Source organism: Phyllobates terribilis, unplaced genomic scaffold, assembly GCF_046119375.1.
Source record: "Phyllobates terribilis strain yellow unplaced genomic scaffold, ASM4611937v1 Scaffold_4__5_contigs__length_816908805, whole genome shotgun sequence".
NCBI lineage: Eukaryota > Metazoa > Chordata > Amphibia > Anura > Dendrobatidae > Phyllobates > Phyllobates terribilis.
In genome coordinates this window covers 720,494,164-720,504,756 of record NW_027362764.1, presented here as the reverse complement: position 1 = coordinate 720,504,756, position 10,593 = coordinate 720,494,164, and positions in this window count along the sequence as shown.

Here is a 10,593-nt window from a genome sequence, read left to right as displayed (position 1 = left end):
ACCAGCCATCCTCCACTCCATCCATCTGGACCATCGAGCGCTGCACGGCAGTCATCCGTGAACAAAACAGTTTTGAAATCAGTCTTCATGTAATGTTTGGCCCACTGGAGCCGTTTCTGCTTGTGTGAAGTGGATAGAGGAGGTCGACAGGATGGCGTATGCACAGCTGCAAACCTCTGAAGGACCCTGCATCTTGTTGTTCGGGGGACGTTGGAGGCACCAGCAGCTTCAAAAACTTGTCTGCTGCTATGACAAGGCTTTTTTGCCGCTGCTCTTTTAACCTGACGTAATTGCCTGTAGGAAAGAGTCCTCAATTTTCCCTTATCAGCACGCACACGTGTGTACTGTGAATCAGCTACATACTTCTTGATTGCCAAGACACTTCATCCTGATCATCGCACAATGTTGATTGTAGTCATGCCTTGACCTAAACACTCCACAATTTGTTGCTTCTCAGCAGCCGACACATCCTTTTTCTTTCCCATTTTGGCAGAAAATGTAGGCTGCTTAATAATGTGAGACAGCCTTCTTAAGTAGTCTTGCCTTTCATTGGACACACCTGCCAAACTAATTAGCACAGGTGTCTGCAATTGCTTACAGTGATATAAAGAGCCCTGACACACATCACCATCAATGAGTTTAACTGACAAACAAACAATTTCTTCCCTTATCACTCCTAAACACTTTTTGCATAATAATTTGGAACACAGTGTACATGTGCTTTTCCATAAAACACCAGTGGTTCACGTAGTGAATCTTACAGTTCTAACTTGCCAACCGTGGTCTGTATGGAGTTGTTCAATAAAGGGCCCAAAATTAAGATAACATAGATGGGAGAGGTCTCTATGAATAGGAATTCCTAAGTATTTGATACCCTGTGAGGGCCAAGCAAAGGGAAAGTTGGACTGGATGGAATCCTATATGGATTTGGGGAGGGAGACATCGAGGGCCTCAGACTTCGCTGCATTGATTTTAAAATTTAACCATGTAACAAAGTGATCTATTTCAGCCATAACAGCATGGATGGATATATGTGATTGAGTGATATATACTAGGACATCATCAGCAAATAGAGAGCACTTGTACTCGGTGCCTCCCACCTCAATCCACCTAATATTGGGGTTATGACGAATTGATGAGAGCAGGTGCTCCGTCACTAGGATGTATAAGAGAGGGGACAGAGGACATCCCTGCCTTGCCCCATTGGTGATTGTGAAAGGTGATGAAAATGTTCTGATGCACCCCCTGGGCCTTGGGACACCCGGAGCCGGACCCTTTTTGGTGGATGCTGGTGGTTGTAGTCTTCGTGGCGGCGACCCGGTTCCGTGGCTCAGGGTGGTCAAACCAGTGGCGTAACTATTTATGTGGTTTTGATGTTTAAATGTCCGACTACGCCACCCGTGGATTGCGGTCAGAGTGAACCGCCGCTGCAGGGCAGACCGCTGAGGCTGGTGTTGTGGGTGCAGCAGAGCGTAGCATAACTCCCCACGGGAGGAGTATAGCCTCGGGGCAGTGTATGCGGAGGATGGGGGTGATGGTGCAGGGCAGCAGCAGTAACGACACGGAGTCAGTGATGCAGTCCAGGGCCTTTACTCACAGTTCTTATTATCCAGACCACGTCTGCAGGTAACGGCTGCCCACGTCGTACTGTGCTCACCAGGTGAGGGGCTCAGACAACTCCCAGATAACTTTGGAGCGCTTCACAGGACCCCCTTTGTGTGTCCTTTGTCTGGCCTTTCTTACCAACCCTTCTGTCCGGCTGCCTCGGGCCTCCTCTTGGTAAACTTGGCGCCAGTTTCCCTGACCCTATGTGGTGCCTTCCTAGCGGGTGTAGCGAGGGGCTGCGCCACATAAAATGTCACAGCCTCCGGTTTGTAGCTGAGGGTCATTTCCTGCCTCCACTAGTTTTGGGGACCGGTCTCCCCCTTTGGCCTGACCCCTCCACGCAGGTGGATTCGGGCGTGCGGTGGTGACTCGCCCGTCCGCACCCCTGGGATCCCTTCATTCCTCGTTCCTGGAGCCTTCTCCGCTCCTCTTCCTTCCTTCTCCCTCTTCCAGGCCTGGGCCTCTGTTACTAGGCCCGCCTCCGGAGCAGAACTCATGCAGAGCCCCTGCTCCCTGCCACTCCTGCTCAGACTTCTCTGCACTGAACTAAGATGGTGCCCACCTTTTATACTCCCTTCTCAATGCACCCAGGAACTGCTTCCTCCCTGCTCCTGCACTACAGGGTTCCCCTTCCTCAGTGTTCCCTCCCCCCACTCCAGCCAGGGACAGGGACTGTCGTGCCCATCTCAGAGGCATATTGGTCGCCCTGCCCCACGGCAATGTGGTGTAATGCATGCAGGTGTCGGGTCCTGATCCACACTCCATCCTTACCTGAGAGTGAGATATCACACCTCTGGGTGAGGTGCAATACCTCTGTAGCAACCGAGCCCTCAGGGTGCTACAGTTCCATTTATCTTCAGCCTAGGTGACGTATTGTGATACAGGGCCGTGATTTTGGCTATAAAAGGGTCACCTAGACCCCTACCCCAAGCTTTTTAAGAGAATCATATATGGCGTGCCAGGAGACTCTATGGAATGCTTTCTCAGCATCCAACGAGAGTATCTAATTACAAATTTTTAACTGCATCTAGCCCAGGAAATACTTTGTGCCTAGTAGCAGTGTCAGCTAGTCAGCGGATTATCCCGGCTGTTAAGCAAGCTACACCACCTGTAGTTTGGACACTTAATTTTTTCAAAGGAAATGCTTCGGGACCACGGGATACTCAGTGAAGAGCATCAGGAGGCACCCCAAGGCATAGGGGCTGGGACTGGCAGTAGGATGCCTTGCGGTGGACAGCCGAGCTCGATCCTTATAAAAGCTTTTTAACTGCGGCAGCTTTAGTGGACGCTACTGGAGCTGGAATTACGCGGCTGCTGGCATGAGACTTGTGTTATGTTCTGCTACCAGAGCTAAGGAAAGAGAGGAGATCTGTCCCTACAATAGAACTCAGCTGAATCCCTACGATGTAACAGGGGACCTGATCCTGCGATCAGACCTGCTAAAGTCCTAAGCTAGTCTGTACGAAGACCTATAGATGTGGGGAGGGAATCCCTACAAGTACTAAGGACTGGGAGGAATATGGGACACCTCCTAACAGAAATAGTAGCAGACAGACGAACAAACAAAATATATAGAACATAGAGGTCAGTAGACCAAGCAAACTAACAGAGCAAGACACAGAGCACAGGCTAGCTAGAAAGTAGATATACAATGAAGTCCAGCAAAGCCAGAAGGGCGGAGCAGGATTAAATAGGCCAACAAGGTCATGTGACCAGCAAAGGAAAAAAAACCTAACAGCAAGGTTCTAACAGTACCCCCCCTTCTAAGAGGATCCTCCGGATCCCCTAGGACCAGGCTTATCAGGAAATCTCCTGTGAAACGCTCTGATAAGTCTGGACGCGGAAACATCATCTGACCTCACCCAAGAGTTATCCTCGGGTCCGAAACCTTTCCAGGCCACAAGATACTGCAAACTACCTCTATACCGTCTAGAGTCAAGGATGCGAGAAATTTCATATTCCCCGTCCTCCACCACCGGAGGAACAGAGGCAGAGGCGTCACCATCCGACACAACAGCTTTTTTTAACAGAGAGACATGAAAGACCGGATTAATTCTCCAGGAGGTAGGAACCTCCAACCTAACAGCAGATTGGTTGACAACCTGAAGCACCTTAAAGGGCCCTACAAACTTGGGACCCAATTTCTTAGAAGGAATCCTCAACCGCAGATTCCTAGAGGACAACCAAACCATGTCACCAACAGCGAACAAAACCTCCTGTCGTTTCCTATCAAAGTAGTCTTTAGATTTTCTGTTGGCCTCCTGAAGATTACCACGCACATCCGTCCAAACTCTTTCCAAATCACCGGAAAAATTCTCCTCCTCAGGCACGGCAGATCCCAACTTGGAGAACGACCCAAACGACGGATGTCTCCCAGAACAACAAAAAAAAGGCGAACAACCAGCAGAAGAAGATGTATGATTGTTCAGAGCAAATTCGGCAAGTGGCAGAAACTCAGACCACCCCTCTTGATTGTCTGCCACAAAACAACGCAAGAACTGCTCAACATCCTGGTTTTTCCTTTCTGTCTGGCCATTAGATTCAGGATGATATCCGGACGAAAACGACAAATGAATTCCCAACCTGTCACAAAAGGCACGCCAAAAACGAGCCACGAACTGAGGACCCCTATCAGAAACAATGTCAGTAGGAACGCCATGAAGTCTGACAATTTCCTTGACAAAGGCCTTAGCGAGAGTTTTAGCGCAGGGCAGTTTGACAAAGGGAACCAAGTGACACATCTTGCTAAAACGGTCCACGACCACCCAGATGACAGTAAAACCCTCAGAGGGGGGAAGGTCAGTTATAAAGTCCATAGCCAAATGTGTCCAAGGAGCACTGGGGACCTCCAAAGGACAAAGCAACCCCGCAGCAGGAGTATGTGAGGACTTAGATCTAGCACATACAGTACATTGGCGCACCCACTTAATGACTTCCTTCTGCCATCCAGGCCACCAAAAACTGCGACCCACCAGTCTCTTGGTCTCAGAGATTCCGGGATGACCTGCTAACCGAGATTCGTGACACTCAACAAACAAATCTCTCCTAAAGGTCCCAGGCACAAACAACCTCCCATGAGGAGTGTTAGAAGGGGCATTCTCCTGAGCTTTAAGAATCTCATCTTCCAAAACGGAGTCTAAAGCAGCTATCACAACACCTTCTTGTAAAATGTTTTCCTCTTTCTCAGCACCGACTATGGGAGAAAAACTGTGAGACAAGGCATCCGCCTTAACATTCTTAGTACCAGGGATGTAAGTAACGGAGAAATTAAACCGCGAGAAAAACAGTGCCCACCTAGCCTGACGGGCATTCAGGCGCTTGGCAGCATCAAGATATATCAGATTTTTATGATCCGTAAGAACCTGAACGGGAAATTCCGCACCTTCCAAGAAGTGGCGCCAGTGTTCAAATGCGAGTTTAATAGCCAATAATTCCCGATTACCAATATCGTAATTCAATTCAGTCTCCGAAAATTTTTTTGAAAAAAAGGCACAGGGATGTAACCCATCCCCGTTATCCTGAGACAATACTGCGCCAACCCCCACAGAGGAAGCATCAACCTCAACCAAAAACGGCCTAGTAACATCAGGCTGCATAAGGATGGGAGCAGAGGTGAACCTCTCCTTGAGATACACAAAAGCTTCAATGGCCTCAGAAGACCACTGAACCGCATCAGCACCTTTCCTGGTGAGATCAGTCAGAGGTTTGACAATACTAGAAAAATTTTTTATGAATTTTCTATAGTAATTGGCGAAACCCAAAAACCTCTGTATCGATTTCAAACCAATAGGCCTAGGCCATTCCTGCACAGCCTGAACCTTAACCGGATCCATCTCAAAACCTTTGCTGGAGATAATGTAGCCCAAAAAACTAATTCTCTGTACAGCGAACTCACATTTCTCCAGCTTAGCAAAAAGCGAATTGTCCATTAATAACTGTAATACCTCACGCACGCTCCGCCAATGAGACTCCAGATCCGGCGAATAAATCAAAATGTCATCCAAATACACAACCACATTTTTACCGATCAAAGGTCTAAGGATGTCATTAATCAGATTCTGAAAAAATGCAGGAGCATTAGTAAGACCAAAAGGCATAACCAGATTCTCAAAATGACCCACAGGAGTGTTAAAAGCAGTCTTCCATTCATCACCCTCCTTCATGCGCAACAGATTGTATGCCCCCTTAAGGTCAATTTTAGAGAACCACTTGGCCCCCAATAACTGGTTAAACAGATCAGGAATCAATGGCAGTGGGTAAGGATTGCGTACCGTAATTTTGTTAATCTCACGAAAATCCAGACAAGGACGTAAACCGCCGTCCTTTTTTTTTACAAAAAAAAATCCAACCGCCACAGGAGACTTAGAGGGCCTAATGTGACCGGCGGCCAAACTTGTCTGTATGTATTCCTCCAAAGCCTTCCTCTCAGGAATAGTAAGATTAAATAAACGACTTTTAGGAAGAGTCGCTCCAGGGACAAATTCAATAGAACAATCATAGTCTCTATGGGGAGGCAAAACCTGCGATTCCTTCTCAGAAAAAACTCTCCAAAAATCCTGAATAGGAACAGGCAATTCTCCCCTATCCAAAGCTGCAATACGCCCGTTACAACACTTGTCATAACATTTATGGCTCCAGGATTTAATTTCACTGGTAGACCAATCCAGTACAGGATTGTGAAATTTTAACCAGGGCAAACCCAATATTACTGGAGAAGGCAAGTTATTCAACACTACCAAATCCAATTTCTCATGGTGAACACCATTAATAGTGAGAGGAAATTCACTGACCTTGAGAGTAATATTCTTCAAAGGGGAACCATCCACCGAAACCACAGCAATGGGGGATGATAAAGGTTCAGGTTTTAAATTGAGTTTTTCCACGAATCCCCCATCAATTACATTCAGTGTAGACCCGCAATCAACAAACACCCGAAATTCCATAAATTTTTCCTGAGCAATCGTGGAAGCAGCTAAAAATATACCCTTGGAATTTAAACAGGCAATACGGGCGTGACTGACCATTTTTTTTTCTTTCTTCATACGAAGCTCACAGCCTTTAATCAAATGACCAGATTTTCCGCAATAGAAGCACAAGCCTTCCGAAAAACGACGTTTTTTTTCTTGAGAGCGAGGTGCCACCGATCCAATCTCCATCGGTTCACCACTGTTAGTACACACATTCTCATAACCAGAAACTGACATAGCAGAGGATTTGCTCTCATTAACCCTTGCACGCAGTCTCCTATCCACCCGTATAGCTAATTGCATAGCCTGTTGCAAATCTTCAGGTGTAGGATAAGCAATTAGCAGGTCTTTAACCCTTTCACTGAGCCCAGCAAGAAATAGACTTTTCAGAGCAGAATCGTTCCACCCTGTTTGAGTGGACCAACGACGAAAATGTGTACAATATTTTTCGACATTACCTGATCCTTGTTTTAAACGTCTCAACTCAGTCTCAGCTGATGCGACACGGTCAGGATCATCATATAATAGTCCCAAAGCAGAAAAAAAACTATCCACTGATCTGAAGCATGTATCACTAGGTTGCAAAGAAAAGGCCCACTCCTGAGGCTCTTTGCGCAAAAGTGACATTATGAACCCTACGCGCTGGGATTCATCCCCAGAGGACTTGGGTCTCAAACGAAAATACAATAAGCAAGCATTTTTGAATGAAAAAAATTCTCGATGTTCACCAAAAAATAAATCCGGCAAACATACCTTAGGCTCCAAGAAATGTGCTCCAGGACAGTTACTCACGTGCTGATGGAGCTCGGCCACCTCCAGAGAGAGTCCCTGCAGGCGATGAACCAAATCCTGAACCGACACCATGATGGAACAGAAAAATCTTTCCTTAGAGAATTTGCGGGCTGGACTTACTGTTATGTTCTGCTACCAGAGCTAAGGAAAGAGAGGAGATCTGTCCCTACAATAGAACTCAGCTGAATCCCTACGATGTAACAGGGGACCTGATCCTGCGATCAGACCTGCTAAAGTCCTAAGCTAGTCTGTACGAAGACCTATAGATGTGGGGAGGGAATCCCTACAAGTACTAAGGACTGGGAGGAATATGGGACACCTCCTAACAGAAATAGTAGCAGACAGACGAACAAACAAAATATATAGAACATAGAGGTCAGTAGACCAAGCAAACTAACAGAGCAAGACACAGAGCACAGGCTAGCTAGAAAGTAGATATACAATGAAGTCCAGCAAAGCCAGAAGGGCGGAGCAGGATTAAATAGGCCAACAAGGTCATGTGACCAGCAAAGGAAAAAAAACCTAACAGCAAGGTTCTAACAACTTGCCCTCCAATAGATCATTGTAAATGGATTTAAAGTGTATTCATTCAAATTAGAGAGACAATTTAAATTAAAAAGCTTAGAGCTGCCTCCACCACAGGGGGGCTCGCTCGACCCACCAGCGGACAGGCACCAGTATTGGGAGAGGGGGGCTGGCCGTCAGGGTTCACCGCGGCTCTGGCACAAACCCGGCGACACGGAGGTGGCACGGGCAGGAGCGGACTGAACGTGTCGGCTTCTCACTTTTTGGATTTTAGAAGGGCATGACATGCCTATATCTGTGTCTCCCCCTCCTTTTACTCCTCCACCTCTTTTCTTTTCGCATGACTATATGTACTTGTCACTTTTCCATGTGTTAGTTGTGTCTTCTGAGCAGTTTGTCAGCTTTTGGACACCTTTGAAGGTGTTTTCTATGTGTTTCTATGTGTTTTTGGGTGCCTGCCATTGGTTTTAACAGTGTTCGAAGGTGTTCGATGAACAGTTCGACGAACAGTTCGGCGAACACACGGGTGTTCGACGAACCGAACCGAACTCGAACACTACGGGGGTGGCTCAACACTAGCCAAGATGCCTCCCGCCCTGCACCTGTCGTTGAACACTCTCAGCTAGCACCATCAGCAGGCACGTCAACGTCTTTGTCCCAGCGCAGCGTTCAGTTGTCCATACCCCAGTGCTTGACGCGCAAGTGCAAATAGGCAGCTAACGCCCCACAGGCCACACTACTAAATTCACACATTTTGCGAATGCTTGCACTCAAAATTTTGCCTTTTAGGCTCGTGGAGACGGAAGCTTTCCGCAACCTGATGGCGGTGGCCGTCCCTCGGTACTCGGTCCCCAGCCACCACTATTTCTCCAAGAGTGCCATCCCCGCATTACACAAGCACATGTCCCACGTGGACAAGTGCTTGTAGGCAGGGATGGTACATATCGCTGACGGCACACTGGGTTAACATAGGTTCCCCCCCACGTTCTACAGCTCCTGCACCTCATCCTCCTCTTCCTCTTCAGCATCCATCTCCGAAATGACCACATCAGTCGCCAGCTGGAAGCACTGCAGCACTGCCTTGGTAAAGCGGCAACAGGCTGTGCTGAAGCTAATATGCTTAGGGAACAAACCACACAACTCTGAAGAGTTGTGGACAGCTCTGAAAAAGTAGGCAGATCTGTGGCTGACACCGGTGAACCTACAGCCAGGCATGGTCGTGTATGACAATGGGCGGAACCTGGTGGCAGCTCTCAGGCGAGGCGAGCTCACACACGTACCATGCCTGGCCCATGTGCTTAACCTCGTGGTTCAGCAGTTTCTCAAAACTCACCTGAAACTGCTTGTCAAAGTACGCCGCCTGTGTGCCGATTTTAGAAAGTCAGCTACGGCTTCCGCCGCTCTTGCTGTGCTTCAGCAGCGTTTGCAGCTTCCAGCTCACTGACTAGTGTGTGATGTCCCCACATGTTGGATCTCTACATTGCAGATTTTGGGAAGGATTTGTGAGCAGAAGAGGGCAGTTGTTGACTACCAGCATCAACAAGGCTGTCGGTATTCAGGTCAGACTCCACACATAAAACCTCAGGAGTGGACATGGATGTCAGACATCTGTATCATCCTCCAAAACTTTGGAGACTCCACCAAGATGGTGAGTGGCGATGACGCCATAATGAGCATCATCATCCCGCTTCTATGTCTTCTGAAACGCTCTTTACTCTCAATTAAAGAGGATACATTGCAGGTGGAGCACGATGAGATGGAGCAAGGAACCATACAGGGTGATTACACACAACCCAGCCTCATCTCATATCATCTCAAAGTGGATTGGGTGACAATGAGGAAGAGGAGGAGGTGGAGGATGAAGTACAGGAGCTAGTTTCCTGCGCTATCATAGAATCATAGAATCATAGAATCATAGAATGGTAGAGTTGGAAGGGACCTCCTGGGTCATCTGGTCCAACCCCCTGCTCAAAGCAGGATTCACTAGATCATCTCAGACAGATGTCTGTCCAGCCTCTGTTTGAAGACGTCCATTGAAGGGGAACTCACCACCTCTCGTGGCAGCCTGTTCCACTCATTAATCACCCTAACTGTCAAAAAGTTTTTTCTAATATCTAATCTGTGTCTCCTCCCATTTAGTTTCATCCCATTGCTTCTAGTCTTTCCTTGTGCAAATGAGAATAAAGATGATCCTTCTACAATGTGACAGCCCTTGACATATTTGTAGACAGCTATTAAGTCTCCTCTCAGTCTTCTTTTTTGCAAGCTAAACATTCCCAAATCCTGCAACCGTTTCTCATAGGACATGGTTTGCAGACCAGTCACCATTCTGGTCGCTCTTCTCTGAACTTGCTCCAGATTGTCTATGTCTTTTTTAAAATGTGGTGCCCAAAACTGTACACAGTATTCCAGATGAGGTCTGACCAAAGAGGAGTAAAGACCGATAATGACTTCACGTGATCTAGACTGTATGCTTCTGTTAATACATCCCAGAATTGTATTTGCCTTTTTTGCTGCTGCATCACACTGTTGACTCATGTTCAGTCTATGATCTATTAGTATACCTAAGTCTTTTTCACATGTACTGTTGCTTAGCTCTATTCCTCCCATTCTGTATATGCTTTTTTCATTTTTATTGCCCAGATGTAGTACTTTGCATTTTTCCCTGTTAAAAACCATTCTGTTGGTTGCTGCCCACTGCTCC